The sequence below is a fragment of the Lepidochelys kempii genome, chromosome 3 (assembly GCF_965140265.1).
Source record: "Lepidochelys kempii isolate rLepKem1 chromosome 3, rLepKem1.hap2, whole genome shotgun sequence".
NCBI lineage: Eukaryota > Metazoa > Chordata > Testudines > Cheloniidae > Lepidochelys > Lepidochelys kempii.
The window spans coordinates 54,878,348-54,902,733 of NC_133258.1; the positions used below are offsets into that span (position 1 = coordinate 54,878,348).

General features: G+C 42.7%; 1 long non-coding RNA gene across 1 annotated transcript in view; it reads right to left on the reverse strand.

The window, feature by feature from the left end:
- Positions 1–478: 478 nt before the first annotated feature.
- Positions 479–24,386, reverse strand: part of LOC140908161 (uncharacterized) — a 33,013-nt gene continuing 9,105 nt past the window's right edge. The window contains exon 5 of the long non-coding RNA XR_012157786.1: positions 479–535. This is a non-coding gene — a long non-coding RNA (uncharacterized lncRNA). The remainder of the gene's footprint in view (positions 536–24,386) is intronic.

The following is a 24,386-nucleotide window of genomic DNA, read 5'->3' on the forward strand; positions in this document are numbered from 1 at the left end:
GGAATTTTTAAATCAGCATTTTAATATGGTTGGACTCTACCCAGGAGGGGGAAAAAATGATTTGAAAGAAATCCTTCTTCCTTGCTTGGAAGAAAAGTGATAAAGGAGAGAGTTGCAAGGAACTGTAATGCCAGCTTTGTCAGGAAAAATTTACATCTTCTGCCACACTACAGTATTAATGTAAAAGATTTTCTGCATTCTTCCAGTTGCAGAGTTTCATGTCTGAACTGGCAATTTGCCTGAAGGACCTATCTACTGACAGAATTATTGTCAGTGAGGTCAACTGTAAATTTAGATCAGTCAGTGCAGGGCACAAGGAAAACACTGTCAGAAATATTTCCCTGAACCTTGCCATCAGACAAACATTGAATGTATGTCTCTAAGCATAAAGCTTCAAGTAATAAATTCAGTGAAAATCAATAATTTTAAACTCACACTACAGTTCGGTACTTCAATAGAAATCTTTCATTGATAGTTGCTTTCCTCTTCTATGAAGACTAGCCATGCCATGATCACCAGGGTCAATAAATTTCTACTAAAAAAGGGAAGACAAATGTTACATTTTATTACCGATATTAAAACCAGGAATTACTGCAATAGTTGCTTAACAAGCTGTCAGTTAACAGGTATTGTGCTTATAGACAGAGGAAGGAGCATTATGCCCTCTTTCCAACTCTTTCGAGTTATATCTAGAAATAGGCTAATACCACAAAAATTTGATCCAGGTTTCAGTGTGGCCAACTCATGTGATTTTAATCACAAATCTCATGATACTGAGTGTTTTTCTTAAAGCCTTAGACCCTGACTACAGACTCTCAGCATTCATTTTAAAAATAATTCTTAACTTCCAGCCCTCCTGGTTCCAGAGAAAAGCTTGAAAATGTGAACTCTAAAATGCCAGAAGGCAAACAAACAGAACTCCAAATGCATTACTGCACGGATATTACCTCATGATTTCTGAAGACCTGACTTGTGATTTTGAAACACTTGGAGTTAGCAATACTGAGATTTCAAGCCCCTCTGTGTTTGAGGGTGTTCAGATCTAGAGTTTTGGTTCAGGCCTCTCTCTTTATATCAGATTCCAAACGACAGTGAAATTGAAGTGTAAGAGCAGAGGATAGGCACACAACATGGAAAACAGAATTGGTTTGAAAATAACACATAAGAGTAACATTCTCTTAAAATATTGCTGCGTTGAGAAAGACGTACATAGGCTGAGTTCCAAATGGAACTGAACACATAATGTATTATGTTCAGCCACTAGGTGGCACTGTGTGTAACATACCTTATTTAAGCTAAAAGAAAAGGAGTACTTGTGGCACCTTAGAGACTAACCAATTTATTTGAGCATGAGCTTTCGTGAGCTACAGCTCACTTCATCGGATGCATACCGTGGAAACTGCAGCAGACTTTATATACACACAGAGAATATGAAACAATACCTCCTCCCACCCCACTGTCCTGCTGGTAATAGCTTATCTAAAGTGATCATCAGGTTGGGCCATTTCCAGCACAAATCCAGGTTTTCTCACCCTCCACCCCCCCCACACAAATTCACTCTCCTGCTGGTAATAGCCCATCCAAAGTGACAACTCTCTACACAATGTGCATGATAATCAAGTTGGGCCATTTCCTGCACAAATCCAGGTTCTCTCACCCCCTCACCCCCCTCTCAAAAACCACACACACAAACTCACTATCTTGCTGGTAATAGCTCATCCAAAGTGACCACTCTCCCTACAATGTGCATGATAATCAAGGTGGTCCATTTCCAGCACAAATCCAGGTTTTCTCACACCCCCACCCCCATACACACACAAACTCACTCTCCTGCTGGTAATAGCTCATCCAAACTGACCACTCTCCAAGTTTAAATCCAAGTTAAACCAGAACATCTGGGGGGGGGGTAGGAAAAAACAAGGGGAAATAGGCTACCTTGCATAATGACTTAGCCACTCCCAGTCTCTATTTAAGCCTAAATTAATAGTATCCAATTTGCAAATGAATTCCAATTCAGCAGTTTCTCGCTGGAGTCTGGATTTGAAGTTTTTTTGTTTTAAGATAGCGACCTTCATGTCTGTGATTGCGTGACCAGAGAGATTGAAGTGTTCTCCGACTGGTTTATGAATGTTATAATTCTTGACATCTGATTTGTGTCCATTTATTCTTTTACGTAGAGACTGTCCAGTTTGACCAATGTAAATGGCAGAGGGGCATTGCTGGCACATGATGGCATATATCACATTGGTGGATGTGCAGATGAACGAGCCTCTGATAGTGTGGCTGATGTTATTAGGCCCTGTGATGGTGTCCCCTGAATAGATATGTGGGCACAATTGGCAACGAGATGAAAAAATAAGGGATGTCCCTTGTAATAAGGGATTGTTGGCAACCCTATGGCTGTGTCCCATAATGCTTTTACTTTCCTGTCATTGATATAACACCACACTAAATGCCTTTTTTCCAACCAACTTGGCAACTTTTCTTTGCTGTCTAGGAGCCCCTCCATTAAAGCTCTGATGACCCAGAGATTGGGTACTTACTGCTGTTCTCCAGGGTTTGGCAATTAGTTTTAAGTTTCCTCCAGTGCTGTATTTTACAATTCCTTGAATATAGTTCTTGAAGGCACCTGGAACACGGCAGAAACTGCCCTTCATTTCCTTTCTTTTGGCAAAAGGAGTAAGTGTATTGGGACTTCCATTTTGGGTTGATCACTCCTTGTCCCTGGTCATGCACCTCTCTCATTTTCCAGTTGCTGACATTGCCAATCTTTCACTGCTATCACACTTGTAGCAGCGATCATATCTTTCAGTTGAGTTTTCGCATTGGCAGCATCTCTGGTAACTCTTTGGCGCTTGTCCTTTCTGGTTTGCAAAATCTGGGGAATTACTAGAGGTCTTCCTTAACTTGGTCTTCGTGAAAGCAGCCATTTCAATTGCTAATTGTCAGATTGCTTCATTGTTCCACCTGAATAGCGAATGAATTTGGCTTTGTGCATTTATGTTCTTTGACCATGGTGAGATCTTTGGTTTCTCCTTCTTTCAAAAAGAGATTGCATAGCATTTATTTGTAATGGCCTTAGTTGCCCTGATGCTCTTAATTTTTGCTGGTGCTCCATTTCAATACTACAGGCAATGTTCAGTTTTTCCAACAAAAGTTCATCAGCTACACGTAAATTCAGTTTTAGGTCAGCTATAATAGTCTCATTTTGCAGCCCAATACAAAGAGACTGTAGAAGCTGACTTTGGACCAATTCAAGCTGGTATCTTAGTGCAGGACTCTGTCTTCTTCTCTGATGCAAAGATAATTTTTTGACAAAGATCCACTGCACTCTCCAGAAAATCCAGCAGGATCTCTTTTGGGTTCTTGAACCGCCTTAGTTTATTTCTGATAGAAATCAGTGGCATTTTCTTCTTTCTGATTTGTTTGTAGGATCTGCCTTAGAGTTTAGGCAATGTGAAGCTCACTCTTGCCCTTCAGATAACTTTGGAGTTTTAATCTTGGGCTGCATAACTTGCACCTTCTGTATTTTCTAACTATGGATAACCTTTATTTAATCCATTTCAATTTGATATTCCAGACTACTAAAACAGTTTGTCTTTTTGTGTGGAGTCTGACCTGTAATTCTGAAATCTTTCCTAAATACTGATAGCAGGTTTGGAGTAATCTGAGGCTGTTCCCTTATTACTTTCATTTTCAGTAGGCTGCACTGATTCAGTTTTCATCAGTTTAGCTCTAAATTGCCCTGTCGTCTTTTGTTGCTGCAGCACTACCTGTTCCACGGTCTGACAAACTGTTAAAGCTTCTTTATACTGCTGAGTGGATTTTATCTGTTTAGGCTTTTCCTGCTCTGGTTTGCCCTTCTCTTTCTAAATCATATCCTTATTTCGATCATTCAGATGGAATAATATGGACATTTCCTCATCCTCCACTGAGCTAACAGTTTCACTCTCTAAATGCTGCCAAATATACTTGATCAAACCTCTGCAGCTTTTGCACCTTATATTTGTTTGATCGTCCCCTGAAATTTGCAGTCATTCATTCACAGTCAGGAGCTCCTGCTCTGCTTGGAGGCAGACGGTTTTCTATCTCAAGCAGCAAATTTCAGTTTCCATTTTGTGGCCTGCTCAACTGCACCCCTTCAAAAGGGCCCAGAACAAATAATTTCGGAGGGACCTCCAGCAGTATTCCTGCACCCTTACTCACAGGGCACAGTTTTTCAAAGAGAACCTTTTTTATTCTGGGAGTCAAACCTCTTGCTTTAGCAGCTTCTTGCAGACAGAGACCTCCTCAGCGCACAGCTGCAGGCCAACCTCTTCTCACAGCAGCATGCGCTAGGCTCTGAACACTCTCGCCCCTGCAGTAGCTCACACACTGTGCCCCACACTATTCTAAAAGGGGCAGCTTCCATTTCTTTTCTATAGTTTTTAATCACTATTAACAATATCTACAATATGAAGCAGATATTCAATATTATTGCTATATATGCATAATATTGATCTAGAACATCTATTCCAGGGTCCTCACATAACCCAACGCCTCTCCCCAAATTACACCAGGGGCCACTCCAGCTGGCAGCGCAGCCCTCAGTCAGGAGGGCGCAAAAGGCTACTTAAAGATTAGCACCTGGACTCTGAGAGGCAACACAGACACTCATCCTTGAAGTTTAAAGGTAGTGTGTGTAGACCCTGGAGTGTTCAGGTCAAACCTCCCTGCAGTTGCAGTATAGGAGAGTTTGGAACCAGGGTCCCTGAAAGGGTCGAATGTTCCAGCATGAGAAGGGAGGACTTTTTGCTTGCGGCCTGAAAGAACAAAAGGCAGCCGGGGTTGACAGGTGCAGCTGTGCAGACAACCTCAGCCATCAAGGTTGGATGAGATTTGCTTTTTATTTTTTTGCAGTTCTGCTTAAAGCGTAAAAATAAAAGTCCTTTCATGTCTGATTTGGGTCTTCTCTTTTTGGGGGCAAACATTTTGTTGTGCTAGGAGGTTTGAGGGAATGGCAGGGGGAGATTGAAGAGTGACTGTCTTTCGGCTGCTTCTCTGGTGTTCTCTAAGAAAAGGCATTTGTTATTGTCTGGGTTATGCACAGCTCTAGGAACCTAGTTCAGGACGAGAATACACTCCCTGCGGCGTCAACCTTGGCCTGGAATGGCCGAAAAAAGAGGTAGCAGCTCCCAAGGTTGGAAGGGGAAAAAGCATAACCTGAATGGGTGGGCAGATTGGTAGGGCTAGGTTAAGCCATTGGTCCCTGCACACCCAAGGGAAGATATAGAAGTCCTGACCTTCTTGTTATAGCCCTCTTTGTATGATCTGTGACGGGAGGTGGAAGGAAGCCTACCCAAATCCACTTAGGCCAGGCTCATGGGCTAGCCCACTTCCTTCCCCTACTGGTGAAACTGGAGCACAGCTGAGTGTTGCTGTGGATAAGAACCTAACTGAAAGTAGGGAAAGGGAGGCGTTTAACGAGTACCGTATATGATTCCTACCCTACGGTGGGAAAAGCCCAAGATACATATAAAGCAGCCGCGAGGCTGCTGCCTATAACAGAGGGTGGCAATGGATATTGGGGGACACTTTAGTTAAGGGACCCTGACTCTCAGCCCACAAGGAGGCAGGGCAATGAGAGAACTCTGTCCCTTGTTGCTAGGTTAAGAATGGCTTTGCAGGCAGCCAGGCCTGTCCTGACCCCCACCAGTTGTCAGGGGAGTGCTTTCTATGCCACCCCAGCTGGAGGCCCTACCATCCTACGTGGGCATTAGTGACTGATGGGAAAGACCTAGACTAATGATCTCTCTTCTTCTTATGCCCTGCTGTAAACATGGGAGGGCTAGCAGATTACAAGCAAGATTCACAGAAAGGAGCTTTCCAGCTACTCCCTATTACAGGGGTCAAGTTATTTTCACAGGCGAAGCCCATGAGATGCTCATGATTGCACTCAGCCTCCAAAGGAGCAGTACAATGTCAGAGTGGATAATGGGACACAAATCAGGTTTGTGACTTAGAGGGGATGGACCTCCTGGAAAAAACTTTATTTTCACAAAGATGGATTCAAGAGGAGATATAAATCTGGTGACTTCATGGTAGATTGACAGGTAAGTTAGGAGTACTGCCAGCAAAAGAAATACAAAGAATCCCTTGGCTAAGAGGGCTGGGGCATCCAAAGTAGATTGTTTTGCATGAACTACAAGGTTAGCCTTTCTCAGTTCCATACCCTAAGTAGTACCCAATTTATTATTATTGGAAAAATTAAGAGAGAGAGTGTTGGACAGTTCCTGAATCAATGTAGTAGCATTTCCTTGAAGGGAGGATTGCATGACAGAGTTGGGCCTGGAAGCTGATTCAGATGCATTGCGGACATCCTGGTCTGGGTTTCCACCAGGGCAGTGGTACACATTTGATTTGGAAGAAGCATGAGAAGTAAAGTAAAAATCAGACAACTGTCCACATGGTGCCATCATGGGTATGCTGAAAGCTGGCATCATTTGCTCCTGTGGGTCATTTATCAAGCAGCACATTTTGCATGAGGATATCTGGTTACCAGAACCCTGGTAACAGGTTTTACTTGGGCTACTGGAGGGGCTGTCTTTATCAAGGTTAATAAGGGGTCAGCAAGGGAGGATTTAAAGAGGGTTTTGGAGTTTAGGGATCTGCAGTGTGGTGAAGACCTGACCCCCTAACTCTCTGCATATCAAAACACCAATAAAAGGGTGGTAATTCATAGTGCTACAAAGATTTGAGGATTGAGATTGGCCCACTCAAAGCAGTACAGATAGGCCTACTGTGGACACTGCTGGTGCCAGACCCACTTTCCTTGTGGGGAAAAGGGTTACCTTGGGAAAGGAAATTTCAATTCATGGTGATGTCAAAGAGCACAAATTATTGACACTCCTCCTGGTGAAGTGGGATCTCATTTGTTCAGAATTGGAGTGGTTACCTCCAAATCACAGCTTGGACTAGAACCCCAATGAGTTATGCCTCTCAATGGTGGGACCAGATGCATACAAGGGTATGGAGGGCCCAGTCCGGGAGGATAATTCCATGGTTTATATGTGCTAAACTTTTCTTATTTATCTCTTTGTCCAAGATTAAGTGAATGAGTCACAGGAGTTGGTGACTGGATGCTTGGGTGTAATATTGTGCTTTTGGCTCACAGATTAGGCAGTTCCCCTGCGAAAATCAATTGTTGGGTCTCAGAGTTGAGACATCTCTGTGTTGGCATGGATGGCAGTGCTTGCTCTGGGGAGCAAGGGAACATGTTTGGATCTGTGGTCATGGTATTGTGCACTGAGCCTACAAGGGGCAGCCAGGGCACCGGAACGTTCTCAGGTGGGCCTTGGTGGTGAGGCAATGCTGAGATGGCCTAGCAGGGGGGGCATGCTCTGAGACCAGCTGCTGCCCCCTTACATTCTTTGGCAGCCTGGAAGCAACCACCTGAAATGATTACTGTACCCCTCAGTGAATACGTTTGTAAGGGGGTTGATTTAGTTATCAGGGTAAAGAGCCATAGGGCAGAGAGAGTACCTTGTCCTGGGGCTTATTGTAAATTGCTCTGAAGTGGTGCACCAAAGGTTATGGTGGGGACCTGGCAGGCATCCATGCACTGACAAGGCCACAAACTGTGTGAAGTGGGAGGTATCCACATTTGAACATGATCATATTTGATACCTGACTTATTCAGGGACAATGAGGTACATCTCTCCGTGACAGCGGAGCAGATAAATGTTTGGGCTGAAGCTAGGGAGGGAATAGTTAACTGTCTGGGAACCTTGCTGCATTAGGGTGGAGGCAGCAGCCAGGCTAATTACTTTTTCTTTGTATAAGGCTCAGTGTTGCTTAGTTAATTGCTGTTCCACAGCCCCAGGCAAGTAGTGTATTCTATACAAACTAAGGTACTTCAAAGGAACACTACTCCTACATCTTAGAAAAACTTTCACAGACAAAGCCTGAGTCATCCTATTGTCCCAGCTGCAGAGGTTTGATCAAGTATATTCTGCAGCATTTAGAGAGTGAAACTGTTAGCTCAAGGGAAGATGAGGAAATGTCCGTATCACTCCATCTGAATGATCAAACTAAGGATATGATTCAGAAAGGGAAGAGCAAACCAGAGCAGGAAAAAGCTAAATAGATAAACTCCATTCAGCAGTATAAAGCAGCTTGATTAGTTTATTAGAACATGGAAGTCTTTGAATCAAAAGTAGATCTCTTTCCAACTGATGTGCTATTGTTCAAGCAGAGGTTATGGGCTTGATGCAGAAATTACTGATTGAGGTTCTTTGGCTTGTGTTACCAAGAAGTTAAACAAGATGATCACAGTAGTCCCCTCTGGCCTTAACATTTATGAATAAACAGGGAGAGAGGCATAAAATTAGAAAGGAAATTAATCAAGGGAGGCTGTATGTATTCTAGGTTTCAGAGTAGCAGCCGTGTTAGTCTGTATCCGTAAAAAGAAAAGGAGTACTTGTGGCACCTCAGAGACTAACACATTTATTTGAGCAGCTGATGAAGTGAGCTGTAGCTCATGAAAGCTTGTGCTCAAATAAATGTGTTAGTCTCTAAGGTGCCACAAGTACTCCTTTTCTTTTCGTATGTATTCTAGACTGCATAGTTAAGAGTGATTTGAGTTTCACGTTTAAAGTCAGGAATAATTTTTTTTGTATTCTATTCCATATTCAAACATTACTATACATCTTCCACAAAACAATACAAGTGAAACAAAAAAATTTCATTTTCTTCAAACTATTTGGTTTTTAAAAAAATCAACGCTAAAAAATTCAACTGTAATTTCCCCCCTCCTTCACTCCTTAGCCCCTCCACCTTGAAAAGAGGAATGAGAGGGGAGGAGAAAGAGAAAAAGTAGAGAAAGGGATGAGAGAAGGAACTAAAATATTTTCATTGAAAAAATTCAACTAAAATGAAAAATTTCTGCAAAAAATTTCTGGTTTGGTCAGAAAGCCATTTTTCATCAAATGTGCTTTTGATTAAAAAAATTGACGCATTCTATCATTAATGAAGGATATAGTGTATCCTTTCCAAACTTACAGTATTCACTTTGAGTCAAGATTTAATTTTTTATTAAGTCTGCTTGTTAGGGTAATACACAGTTAAGACATTCAACATGGCTACCAGTGCTCCTTTTCTAAGCCTTGATTACCTTCCTTTCACCACCCAAGTCAATCCTCATACTGAACAATCAAGGGGTACATGTGATTGCTGACTATGCTTAACAATTATATACTCATGTGTTTTGATGATCTAGAGAAGAGTGAATTGTCTTAAATCACTGATGTTAATCATATTTAAATCAGCAAGCAGTTTTAATTACTATTCATTTGTACTTTTTATTTACTTTCCTAAAGAAAGGTTGATTCTCATTGGTTCATGACCATTAAAAATGCTGATTTGCAACTAAATATAGCCTTTACACAAATTGTGGTGTTTCTTTTTGCTAACCAGGAGAATACACCATACCTATACACATTTATTGAAGCAATTATATACATTTACATTTATCAGATTATTAATTTTTACATTTATTATTTTAGAAAATGGGGATGATGCATTTCTTCTTTACTAGATCATGATCAGTTCTTTTACTTGTGATTTGTGTCATGCTCTGTTTGGATGGAAAGTCAAGTAAAATGTATAAAAAACATTTTATTATTATTAATTATTATTATTAAATAAAGCTATCTTAAATGTGCTGCAAACATAAGGGGAAAGAAGCTCATCAAAAAGTTAATTTAAACTTGTTTTTTATTTACAACTAGCTAATTTATTAAACAAAGCAAGTATTATCTTTAATTAGCCAACTGAACAGGATTTTAGAACTAGTAAACTTCATCCTCTAACACCTAGTTTTTATTTGTAGTTTGGAAGAGGAAAACAAGCTTTCCTACTTTTTCACCTCCCAATTTGTTTAATGAACTTGTCATTGAATTGAACTAGTTGAATAAACTGAAATGAAGAAAATATTCTCTCCACACCTATGGAAGATACTATGCTGTGAAAATCTGATTTAGCTTCAGCAAACTGATTCCAGATGCTTAGCACGGACTTCCACCTGTTCAGTGGAACTTTCTTTAAAACTCGGCAAAAAATATGTACTACTTATATTTTTGTATTTAATTTAAATTATTTTAATAGATTATAAATTTAGGCCTTTATATAGTTTTTCAGTTTCAAATTTAATTTTAAATAGGTTTGATTAAAAAATAAGCCTCTATTTAATATAAATTACAAAAATCTGATTGAAATAGAAAGATCCAACTTTTCTCCACCCTGATCTATAGCTGCACTGGCTTTCTTAATTACATTGTATGTAGGTCTGCCAGTGGGTTTTTATTGTGGTGTGTAAGCAAGAGAGGAATGGTATCAGATTACAATGGTTTTTTCTGTAAGATTTAGGAATGTTTACATGGATGTGTGAGCAATGCTGTACGTGAGTGTGAAAAATTGCTATTAGTTTCCATGTAGTAATTTCAGAATTGCATGCAGTGATACATTATATATGTATGGTCAGAATTAAAGTTGCACATTGGTTACTGAGGATGAGGCTGAAGATGTGGGCTGTGGAAGGTAAAGACTTATTCTCTTGACTATAGATTTCAGCAATTGTCACTCAGAATTATAAGTGGTTTTTGTGCAGGGAATTTCCCAGGTTTTTAATGCATAACCCTCCTTGGAGAGCCCCAATGGCTCCCATGCCTGCTCCCCTAACTCCATCACAGACTTTCATTCCTCTTTCATGTCCCTACACAGAGCCCCATTTCCTTCCCCACAACACCCCTCAGAGTACAGTTCAGATTGCACCATGCTTGCCCCCAAAGAGCCATATTCCTTCCAGATTGACTCCCTTGCTGCATGTTGTTAGGGGCTTATTCCTTCACCCACTTACTTCCCTGGTCCTTCTCACATGAACAGAAAGCAACAATACCCAAAGTCCAAAGGTGCAAACAATTCGATGTTTATTGGGGTGAACTTCCAGCAAGCATGATTCCAGTTTCCTTCCTTAGTGTCCCCCTTCCCAGCTCTGACACCACAGAGCCTTACCTGTGTCCCTGTTCCCATTCCCGCACTTAGCAAAACATGATTCCAATTTCCCCACCCCCATTCCCTGTTCCTATTCCTGCCCCCTTACTTCCTGATTGACTGCAGACTATATAGTAAAACTTGAGTTCTGCTTAGCTATACCTTAAACAATCATTTTACTGAAATTTGACTAACCAATCCTAACATATTGTAACATGATTAGCCAACCAATTATATCTCACCACCTTAATTAGTTTACACCCAGCAAAATTAATTATACAGCAGACAGAAACAATCACAGAACCAGAGATTATACAGACAAACAATAGGGAAATGGGGACTACAGTGATAGAACACCACAGAAAAGAGGATTTCACATCCGAGCTATTGATAAGTGAGTTTTTGCTAGACAGGATGCTATCAAACTAAGTTTCCTTTTACATTTTCTAGGCACTTCCCTTTCTCTGGAGGTTATAGGCATTATCAGGACAGGATTGTATTCCTAACAGTCCAATAGCACCTTATTTCAATGTGACTAGTTTGGAGTGTAAGGATGTGACTGTTCGCTTCCAACTTATGGCTGCCTCTGCTGCTTAGCCAAAGGCCTTAGCCTCAGACTGTCACAGTAAGAGAAGGCCCTTACACCATCAGACAGCGATTTTGATTCTTTCTTTTATACCTCTATAACTAGCTAAGTGATAAGAGTACACCTACATTCTTAGAGTATAGGCCTTTACAGACAGGCCTGAGTATCTTTATCCTAACACACGTCTGCCCTACCTTGCTCCTCTACTTTCTGATATATATATATTGAGCAGACCTCCTGGTGAGGGGCATGGGTTAGCAAGCCTATAACAGGGCCTGAGGATGTTAGTGAGGCTCTGGGATGGAAGAGGTTGATGGGGAATGTAGAGTGGTTATAAAGGAGAAAGCAGTTTTGATTAGAGAATAATGGGGTTGTGTGCATTGCCTGCGGCTGGGGCAACGAAACTCAGTGCCAGGGCGTCATGCTTAAAAAACTCTCCCCGCACTACTGCCTAAGGTGATGGATAGAGGTGGGTAATTTAAAGAGCTCTGTATTAATATATGAGGCACATGTTATTAATTGCTAACTAAAAAACCTTTGAGAACAATTTAGATATTCTTGAAAACAGGAAAGTCAAACATCTAGGTGGCATACCCAAGGGGTATGGAACACTGACCTATGAGCTTTGCTGTAAAACAACAGGCAGAATGATGGGACAGTGTAGCAATTACATGCCTTGTCTCTCTACTGGCAGGAGGGAAACAATATATAGGAAAATCTGCTAGAAGTGGGAGGGTGAGATGTGATACATTGCCAATATGTAACAAAGCGAGCAGGAATGCACAAATATGAATCTTGGTCTAGCATCTACTGAAGTCATACAACATCTCTGTTTAAAACTGAGCAGGAATTTACTGAGCACAAAAAAGAAAATGCAGGAAGGCTGAAATTCATCTCCTGCACAGAGGGACCGCACACAACCTCCCCAACACTTAAATTCCATTAAAGTCCCCAAAATAAAGCTTAAGTGGGATTTGATATGTGACTAGTCCTTATTCTGACCTCCCTTCACAGAGATGAATTTTACCCAAAGTCAGGGGTGAAAGTAAGTTAGAGAACTTACCAGTATGCCGGAGTCCTGAACAGGGGGCGTGGCCTCAACTGGAAGAGGCGTGGCCTTAAATCCCCGGGGCCCTTTAAATATTGATTTAAAGGGCCCGGGGCTCCAGCTGCGGTAGTGGCGGCTGGGAGCCCGGGGCCCTTCAAATCACCCCCGAGCTACCAGCTGCAGAGGCAGCTGGGAGCCCCGGGGCTTGGGGTCGATTTAAAGGGCCCGGGGCTCCAGCTGCTGCTACCACAGCGGAGCCCCAGGCCCTTTAAATCACTGAGGAGCCCTGGGGGCTCCCACTGCTACCCTAGGGCTCTGGCAGAGCTTTAAAGGGGCTGTGGCTCTGCTGTGGTAGCAGCTGCTGGAGCCCCAAGCCCTTTAAATCAGCACCTGAGCCCTGCTGCCTGAGCCCTGGGGTAGCGGTGGCTGGGCTCCATCGGGAATTTAAAGGGCCCCAGGGCTCCAGCCACCGCTACTGCCCCGGCCCCTTAAATCCCCTCCAGAGCCCCGCCGCTGCTACCCTAGGGCTTCGGCAGCAGGCCTCCCACAGGGATGTAAAGGGCCGGGGCGGTAGCAGCGGCTGGAGCTCCGGGACCCTTTAAATTGCCACTGGAGCTCCACCCGCCGCTACCCCAGGGCTTTAAATTGCCATCTGGGAAAGCCGGTCCCGGTACGGCACACCGGGGTGTACCGGCTTACTTTCATCTCTGCCCAAAGTGCCTTTGCGATGGGATCCTTGGGGTACAACCTGGAACTGGGTTACTGCTGTGCCCCCTTAACTCTCCAGCCGGGACGGTCTCTCACAATGCTTTGCTAGTGACAAGCAGCAAATCCCTCCAGGCGCTGTTATCACTGAGCACAACATGTGAAGCCCCACACCCAGCTAGATTACATTAATGCTCCCAGAGCCACTCACAAATCACACAGAGAAAGGCACCAGCAAATCTCCAAAGCCCCCAGCCTTGCACCCCAGAGCTGTATCATCTTGCCTTGGTCGGAAGCCTGACCAGTGTAAACTCATTACCCAGTCTGCCGCTCCCTCAATGTGAAAGTAGACACACTAGCTCCTGTAACCTGAGCTGCAATTTTCCAAGCATTTCAACCAAAACACACTGTTTCAGGTAAAATATAAAACAGATTTATTAACTACAGAAAGATAGATTTTACGTTATTATAAGTGGTAGGCACAAAAGGTCAGAGATCGTTACCAAAGAAAATAAAAGGTAAACGCACAATTGGAATCTTAAACCTTATTGCACGAGGCAGTATTTAAATCAAGCAGTTTTCTCACCCCACTACAGTTCTTAATACACAGGCTTCCCCTTTTAAGCCTGGGACCAGTCTCCGCAGTTGAAGTCTTTGGGTGTGGCTTCACTTGCAGATGTAGAGCGCTGTGAGTTAAACCAGCCCTCAAAGAGCGCAGTAGGGAAAGCGCTGCAGTGTGTCCACACTGTCAGATTCAAGTGCACTGGTGTGGCCACATTAGCAGTTCTTGCAACGCCATAGAGAGCAGTGCATTGTGGTAGCTATCCCAGCATGCAAGTGGCTGCAATGTGCTTTTCAAATGCGGAGGGTGAGTGTGACAGGGAGTGTGGTGTGTGTATGTGGGGGGAGAGAGAGTGGGGTGGGGGGGCTGAGAGTATGTCAGCACACTGTCTTGTAAGTTCAGACAGCAGCAGACCCCCTTTCCCCCTGCTTCTCTCTCTCTCACAGCAAGCAACATTCCACACTGATGGTTGCTTTGTCCCGGGGCAGATAAGCATGTCGGCTGTCAGAAACAGAGCTTTGAAAGGGAATATCCACATACCTACAGCCGATTCCAAAACAATGACAAGAGTGGCCACTTGACTTAAGGGGATTATGGGACATTTCTGGAGGCCGATCGCAGCGCAGTAATGCAACACCTCGTTCACACTGACGCTGGGGCATTTCAGCCGAGGAGCAGCAAGCATTATGTTTCTCGCGGATATCCAGGAGGTAGATTACCAGGAACACTCCAGCTGCAGAGTACAGGCACTCCAAGTGCCTTGCCAGTGTGGATGGATTATGAGTTAGGGTGCCTGGGGCTATTTTAATGCGCTTTAACTTGCAAGTGTAGCCAAGCCCTTTGTCTTCCGAGTGTTCTTGTTGCTTCCAGCATAGGTAGGGGAGGAGAAAGGCCAAGGCACAATGCCACTATCCCTTATTTTATACCCTCAGTCAACATGCCTGGAAAATACCAGCCCAGACATGTCCTGGTGGGCTTTGCTGAGTCACAGAGTTGGGCAATCACCCATTATGTGATGCTTGCACAGCTCTTCTATAGCATTGTAAATCCCTTCATTACAACTTTCCTGCTGATTAATGGTCACTAACACCCTCCCCAGAGTGGTTCACCTCCTTTTTGTCACTAGCAAACGTACAACATATTTCAGTATGAACCATACAGCAAAATCTAATAATTTCATTCACACTAATATACATATTTGAACAATGTGTTTTCAGCAGATCATATGATCTCTTACATGGCATGCTTTGTATGAAATATATCACAATTATATGACAGGGTGAAAATGTGGGTTCCAGGATGCTGCTTTGAAGTACAAAGTGGCACAGGCTTAAAATTACAAGAAGTGGTTGGTGGGCATATTTACAAGCTTCGCTACCCTGAGGAGTGACACCAGTTTCAAATTTGCCAAGAGAAATGAGGCCATGGGAAGGTGCAGAAATAGCCTTATCAGATGACAGTGGTTCTGATTGTTCTACTCAGATTGTTTTCAGAGTAACAGCCGTGTTAGTCTGTCTTCGCAAAAAGAAAAGGAGGACTTGTGGCACCTTAGAGACTAACCAATTTATTTGAGCATGAGCTTTCGTGAGCTACAGCTCACTTCATCGGATGCATACTGTGGAAACTGCAGAAGACATTATATACACACAGAGACCATGAAACAATACCTCCTCCCACCCCACTGTCCTGCTGGTAATAGCTTATCTAAAGTGATCATCAAGTTGGGCCATATCCAGCACAAATCCAGGTTTTCTCACTCTCCGCCCCTCCACACACAAACTCACTCTCCTGCTGTTGTTTGTAGTTCCAAGGTTGTGTTTGCCAAATGTCATCGACATTTAGATCAAGCGTATCTACTCATGGCAATTGCTCTTTTGGTATGAAATGTTCCATATTAGTTGTGTTCGGTTTTCATGATTGGTTGAATAAACAGGTCATTGGTCCTACATTTCAGCCTTACCTATGTCTTCAGTTTTAGGAAGAACACGAGGCTCTGGCATGTGATACTCCTGGAAGGAAAGTTGTCTTTCAGCAGGCCCAATTTATTGACAACATCTGATGTATGTCAATCTCGTATTTGGCTTGGCATTTGAAATATGGCAAGGCACTTTTTCCAGTTTAATGATATCACTTTTGGTTTATGGCACTACAAATGTACACAAGTGGCACTGCTGAACATGAGAAGGATTGCAGAATAGGAGTCCTTTCTAAATATCTTTGTCATATTGCAGGGACAATAGACATTATACTTACCTTACAAACACAATTTTGGAGCTCAGCTGCTTTTTTACCTCTTCCCACCTTAGCACCACAGAAGGAGGATTACTCCCAAATACTGTTTTAAAGGGTCTGAGAACATGTTTTATTAAATCTTCCATGCTATTTCAGTGTTCTTCAAATAAATGGGCCAAATCTTCAACAGGTGTAAGGTTAAGATTTTATTTTTAGTGAGAGAAGTAAACAGATAAAAAGGTATTTTTGAACTTCTTGTTCTCAGTTAGTATTCCCATTTCCAATATTGTTTAATTTTTGCAAGGTTTTAATGGACACCAGGAACCCATTTAGTTCCAAATCTCCATTAAGAGAAAGTCAGTTTTATGCAGCATTGCTAGAGAAATGTTCTTCTTTCATTTTTTACATTAACTGACCCTGATCAGCCTAGTTATAGGAGAGAAACTGCACAGATTGCATTAGCTGATGATCTCCTCCTAGCAGTGGATGAAGATAAAGTATCTATGCTGATTCTTTTACTTGGTTGGCAGCCTTTGATTCTATTGACAACGAAACAGTGAGTTGTTTTTTTCTTTTTTTACACTCATTTGCAGGCACTAGCTCTTGCACTGTTCCATCCTTATCTTTCTGACATAACTCAGAGTTGGCGGCAGTTGTTATTCTGCCCTAAGAACTCTCTCTTGTGGATTAGCCTCAGGAATAGGTATGGTCATCTCCCATTTCATGTGCATGGGGCTCCCAGGGGTGTTAGTGCGGAGGCATGGAGGCATTCCTGCTAACAACATTCTGCTTTAGGTCTTTATCCTGCGACCCAGCTGAGAGCTGTGGAACAAATTAGCTAGTGCTACAGTGAGATCCTGGGTAATGTTGGTATGCTGGGAGAAGCAGCCAGAAGAGTTCATGGAACTCTGGCAACCAAAGGGTGGAGTGCCCCCATACAGGGAGTGTGACCACCATTTTAAAATCAGGTGAAAAACATGAGGGTGTTGTCAGATCCTTGGCTGCTCCTGGATGTTTGGTAGCAGCTGTGTCTAAGAGTGCTATCTGTTCCTAGTAAGACAAGTGTGACTTTTTTTCCAAGTGCAGACTTCCCCACAATTAGCCATACTTTTGTCACATCAAGGTTAGATTGCTGTAATGTGCTGGAGCTATACTTTAGGACCATCTGGAAGCTGAAGCCAGTGGGCCCCACACTACAAGAAGGATGTGGAAAAATTGGAAAGAGTCCAGCGGAGGGCAACAAAAATGGTTAGGGGGCCGGAGCACATGACTTGTGAGAAGAGGCTGAGGGAACTGGGATTATTTAGTCTTCAGAAGAGAAAAATGAAGGGGGATTTGATAGCTGCTTTCACCTACCTGAAAGGGGTTCCAAAGAGGATGGCTCTAGACTGTTCTCAGTGGTAGCAGATGACAGAACAAGGAGTAATGGTCTCAAGTTGCAGTGGGGGAGGTTTAGGTTGGATATTAGGAAAAACTTTTTCACGAGGAGGGTGGTGAAGCACTGGAATGTGTTACCTAGGGAGGTGGTGGAATCTCCTTCCTTAGAGGCTTTTAAGGTCCAACTTGACAAAGCCCTGGCTTGGATGATTTAGTTGGGGATTGGTCCTGCTTTGACAGGGGGTTGGACTAGACATCCTGAGGTCCCTTCCAACCCTGATATTCTATGATTCTATACCCCTTAATGGTTTGGCACCTACTTACCTGTGAAATTACCCCCTCCCCTCAAATGAGTGGTTGCCACAGCTGAGATCAGCAGAGGTGCTCAAGTTTGAGCTCTTGCAACAGAGGGAGGAAGCTCCGTTAGCAAAAAATGTCCTCAATTCTGGGATTTCCCCACCCCTTGGTCTGCCAGAGCCTAGATTTGTCAGTCTTCTGGACATGCTGCAAGGCCCATCTTTTTTCTGTAAGGCCATTGCAGATGGGACTACGGTAGATATATTTATGGGCAGGCCTTTCTTTATTTTGTACTTATTAAATTATGAGGTAGTGGCCTATCCAGTGCTTTGGGCACCTACAGTTTTATTTCATAAATAAATAAAATAAATATTTAAAGGTTTGAATTTTATACCAGGTTTTGTGAAATATAATTTGCCATCCTTATCTTTAAAACAGCTATTAGCTTGTAGTCAAAATAGAAATACGACGTAAAACCAAGAAAATAGAGCCAAACAGAAACAAAATGTGAGCATTTTAGAAATTAAGTTAAATATTAACAATTTTTAACAAATCATACATCATCTAAAGTTTTTGAAAAGACTATCCAGTGAACTGAGAATTACAAAGGTAGGCACATAAAATATCTACTTATAATAAGTTCCTTTTTTTGCTCATTTCACTATAGCAATCCTAAAACAAACAACAGAAGGTGAATATGAGTATGAAATTTGCTATGTAATTTACAGATATTGATTGTTGTGGGGGAGATATCACGGTGTTTACTGGCTCCTGGCATTGAAAGCATGTGGGATTGTGGGAACAGTAAACAAAATCACATGGAAAATTCTTGTGTTGTAACTCATCTGAAACATAGGGCCTGATCCACTATTGCATTAGTTCATTTATTTTTAATCTTGGTGGAATTACATTGATTTCAATTGATAAAGAGTGATATCAGGGCAGTCATACAGGCATAAAATTGGAGTAAAACTGCAGTTAATCATACTACTTGTTTTTACAGAAATCCTAATCCATGAAGACACTATAAACTGCCTTCAGATTTCAGTATGTGCTGAAAATAAGCTACAAACACACTTTGCTTCTGGTTTGCCCCTCATATTTTATTACAAATATTGCCTACAAACCACAATATTTAATTTGTTTAGAAAACATAGCAGCAGAAGCCATGTGAAAAAACTTGGTGTCAGCTATTATATAAATTGGCAATCTCATCTAACTGAGCATTAACAAATCCACACAATATACCAAGCTGACATCCAGCAATTGCAGATCATAAAACTTCTGTCATCAGGTCACTGATGACTCAAATATCTGGTTTCAAAAAAAGCCTGGAAATCATGTTAACAAGTTGTTATTCTTTAATAGTACAGTATCTGAATTCAGTTCTCATTCTCAGTGTGTCTGTGCTTGTCAAATTTCACATAACACAATAGCCTAGGAATTTGCTTTGGTCTGCTCTTTCAGTTATAACTCTATCAGTACAAGTAATTGATTTATACTGCTGTGGATTGTCAGAACATCACTGAAGCTGGTGGCTGTAACCTCCACCTTTCATTTAAGATAGCTGTAGGAAACAGTTAAGGTCCTTCATAGCAGCACTCGTTAGCACATGTGAGTCCACCCAGGAATTAGAAGTAGGTGGGAAGAGGGTTTTGCTGGGTGCTGCTTTTGTAAGTGTGCATGAGGAGAGAAGGCAGCAAGGGAGCAACAGATGAAGCCTGAATAAGCACTGAGCATATGGTCCTGAAAAAACCTAGATAGAGGGGTTTGAGCTGGGTGCTGGTTAAAAGGACCAGGAGGGCTGGGAGCAACTGTCTCCTGTTGTTTGGTTCCTCCTGTGTTCAGGAAAAAAGGACTGTGTGCATTCTTTCCATATGAAGAAGATTGTATCAAAGGTACCCGACCCTATCAGTTTCTCCTCCCAACTGGAACAGTGGGCAAGATCCTGAATTTTTGGCTAGCTGCTCCAGCCGAAAGAGGTAGCAACACTATAGTGGTCACCATTTAAATGTCAGTGTTTATCCAGTTCCACAGAATGGTTATCTGAGGTACTGCAGTTATTTCCCATTCAACCTCTTAAAAAAACCTCTCTTTCTATAATCAAGGGCAATACACAAACCACTCAATACATGTGATTGTCTTGAAGCTCCAACCTGTGAATATGGGAAACCACTTACCAAGTGAGGTCCAGGGATGATGATTTAAACTTATTCTAAGCCATAGAGCACTGGTAAGGTCTCTGAAGCGCAGATTTACACCAATGCACAGTGAGCTCCTCGCCCATGTGCCATTAATTTGGAAAAAGAAACCTTAAAAACCTCTAAGGATGGAGATTCAACCACCTCCCTAGGTAACCCATTCCAGTGCTTCACCACCCTCCTAGTGAAATAGTTTTTCCTAATATCCAACCTAGACCTCCCCACTGCAACTTGAGACCACTGCTCCTTGTTCTGTCAACTGTCACCACTGAGAACAGCCTGGTTCCATCCTCTTTGGAAACCCCCTTTTAGGTAGTTGAAGGCTGCTATCAAATCCCCCCCCCCCATTCTTCTCTTCTGCAGACCAAATAATCCCAGTTCCCTCAGCCTCTCCTCACAAGTCATGTGCCCCAGCCCCCTAATCATTTTCCTTGTCTTCCACTGGACTCTCTCCAATTTGTCCACATCCTTTCTGTAGTGGGGAGTCCAAAACTGAACACAGTACTCCAGATGTGGCCTCACCAATGCTGAATAGAGGGGAATAATCACTTCCCTTGATCTGCTGTCAATGCTCCTGCTAATGCAGCCCAATATGCCGTTAGCCTTCTTGCCAACAAGGGAACACGGTTGACTCAAATCCAGCTTGTCATCCACTGTAATCCCAAAGTCCTTTTCTGCAGAACTGCTGTTTAGCCAGTCAGTTCCCAGCCTGTAGCAGTGCATGGGATTCTTCCATCCTAAGTGCAAGACTCTGCACTTGTCCTTGTTGAACCTCATCTAATTTCTTTTGGCCCAATCCTCCAATTTGTCTTGGTCACCCTGGACCTTATCCCTACCCTCCAGCATATCTACCTCTCCCCCGAGTTTAGTGTCATCCACAAACTTGCTGAGGGTGCAATCCATCCCATCATCCAGATCATTAATGAAGATGTTGAACAAAACCGGCCCCAGGACCGACCTCAGGGGCACTCCCGTTGATACCGGCTGCCAACTAGACATCAAGCATTGACCACTACCCATTGAGTCTGATGATCTGGCCAGCTTTCTATCCACCTTACAGCCCATTCGTCCAATCCGTACTTCTTTAACTTGGGGGCAAGAATACTGTGGACAATGTTCTCAGACTCATTTCATCAGACTCAGATTTTTGTTTTTATTTTAGGCATTTTAACAAAACCAAAGGAGGACTAGATTGAAGGAGGAGCCCTCCCTTCAACTTTCATCCCACGGGTTAGAAGGCTCCTCTGAGATGTGGGAAAGCTGGATTCAATTTCCCCCTCTTCCTGATGTAGAGAAGGGATTTGTGACATCGGTCACAAATCTTACAAATGACACAAAATTAGTCTTTCCAAGACAACCAAAGGCTGAGAGGAACTTCCGAGGGATCTAATAGCAAGTTAAAGTAGTATGGATTGGATGAATGAGCTGTGAGGTGGATAGAAAGCTGGCCAGATCACCGGACTCAACGGGTAGTGATCAACACTTGATGTTTAGTTGGCAGCCGGTATCCAGGGGAGTGCCCCAGAGGTCGGGGCTGAGCGGTAGTTCTGCAGAAAAGGGGATTACAGTGGATGAGAAGCTGGATATGAGTTAACTGTGTTACCTTGTTGCCAAGAGGGCTAACAGCATATTGGGCTGCATTAGCAGGAGCATTGACAGCAGATTGAGGGAAGTGATTATTCCCCTCTATTCGGCACTGGTGAGGCCACATCTGGAGTATTGCATTCAGCTTTGGACCCCTCACTACAGAACGGATGTGGACAAATTGGAGAGCGTCCAGTGGAAGGCAACGAAAATGATTAGAGGGCTGGGGCACATGACTTATGAGAAGAGGGAACCGGGATTATTTAGTCTGCAGAAGAATGAGGGGGAATTTGATAGCAGCCTTCAACTACCTGAATGGGGGGGGGGGAGGGGTTCCAAAGAGGATGGAGCTAGGCTGTTCTCAGTGGTGGCAGATGACAGAACAAGGAGCAGTGGTCTCAAGTTGCAGTGGGGGAGGTCTAGGTTGGATATTAGGAAAAACTATTTCACTAGGAGGGTGGTGAAACACTGGAATGGGTTACCTAGGGAGTTGGTGGAATCTGCATCCTTAGAGGTTTTTAAGGCTCAGCTTGACAAAGCCCCGTCTGGGATGATTTAGTTGGAGTTCGTCCTGCTTTGAGCGGGGGGTTGGACTAGATGACCTCCTGAGGTCTCTTCCAACCCTAATCTTCTATGATTGTGTGTCAGGTCAAATGAACCATTTCCTTTAACCTAACACAAAGTGTTTCCTGACTTTTCAACATGCCAAAAATGTCAATTTAGAAAACAAACAAATTTATTTTATTTATTTTTGAACTGCCAGCGAACCAAACAATCCATTATTCACCCAGCTGAAGTGGGACTGACTAATCTGTTCCCCCTCTCCTCATCTTATGCATATTGTGTGCTTCTTCCTTCACATGTCCGTTCATTCTTGCTGTGCTTTGGAAGCGGTACCCCAGTCTTATAAGCAAATGCACCTTAAAACTTCCCCCCCAAATAACCTCTTTTCTCTATATTGATTTCCTTTCCTTGTATTTTGAACCTCATTTAATTACAATCATTAACTTTCATTTACTTCTGCAATATACATTACCAGTTGGTTGCATACAGGATTTGCGTGTTGAATTCTTAAGTTATTTTTCATTTTCTTTTAATAAGAACAAGCATCCACCCCTAAGTTTATAGCATGCAATCTGAGGAAAGACCACTTTCTGAAGACTTTAAGTAAATATGTTAATTAGTTCATGAATTTAATATTGTTTCCTGTCACTTTGTAAAAGAACTGACTAATCTGTTCCCCCTCTCCTCATCTTATGCATATTGTGTGCTTCTTCCTTCACATGTCCGTTCATTCTTGCTATGCTTTGGAAGCGGTACCCCAGTCTTATAAGCAAATGCACCTTAAAACTTCCCCCCCAAATAACCTCTTTTCTCTATATTGATTTCCTTTCCTTGTATTTTGAACCTCATTTAATTACAATCATTAACTTTCATTTACTTCTGCAATATACATTACCAGTTGGTTCCCATTCTCACCTGCAGAGTTCCCCTCTTATATGCTGCACTCCTGGTTTTGGAATCCTCTCAAGCTTTTCTGTGTGTACCTCTGCCAGCAGATTTTAGCTGATTCATTTATGCTGGGCATCTGTACTCCTGGCACCGTATACATCTTTGAGTTGTAAATGCACTTTAGCTGGAATATTGAATTTGTTTTTTTGTTAAGTTTGTCACTTTGCAAACAGTCTTGCATGCAATGCACAGAGGAAAGACTCAACCTCCCATTCCTTCGTTTTCTAATTTTCACTGGCTTAACACAATGGAGAAGACTCATACAGCTGTCATAGAGATTAAGACCAGATCATGCAGTCTGACATCCTGTGTATCACAGCCAACTAAACAAACCCAGCAATAAGAATTAGACCAAAGTATTACAGACCTCAGGAGACTGAACCATTGAGTGCCACAGGCAAAGAACAGGAGAGGCCAAGATACACCAGTGCCTGAGGCCCCTGCAATAGAGAATTGATTAAGTGAGATATACCCAGATGATCCCAGAAAGAGACACGCACTCCATGCTGCCGAGAAAGATTCACATTGAACTGGGGGGAAAATTCCTTTCCAACCTCAAATATGGCAATCTGTTAAACTCTGAGCATGTGAGCAAGAACCACCAGCCAAGCACATGAGAGAAGTCTTAGTATCACCCCAGAGCATCAGCCCAGCCCATCCATTATCCCATATCCAGCTGTGGCCATCTTTGATACTTCAGAGGTAAGAGGACACACATAAATACACTGGGAGGTGGGGGGAAATGACCCAAGAAAATCAATCCATCTTTCCAAAGGAGGAGCACATCTGATGTGATGTGGCTGCTGACAGCTATGAAAGATGTGAAGATCACACTGAAGTGGGTAGATATGGAAAAGCTAGGCGGCATGCACATTCTCTATACACCAGACATGAGCATAGAAAGAAAGTGACCTTTGTCACCTCTCAACCATGCATGTACTACTTTCTTGATCATTTCTGTCTGAGCTTTTTCAATAATCAAGATAGTTTCATATTTGCACAGATTCTGAGAACATTGCTATTACCCTCATCCTAGTACTGCATCCCAGGAGATTATATATCATTAGTACACATGGAGCAATGGGTTACCTCAAGAATTGGAGAGACACGAAGAGAGCAGCACTTCCTGTGGCTGTCAGTGAATGTTCACACGATGGCTATGTCTACACATGGAGTTGGTATGCGATTCCCAGTTTGACTAGACATACGGACACTAGCTCTCATTGACAGCTACACAACAATAAATTGTAGCGT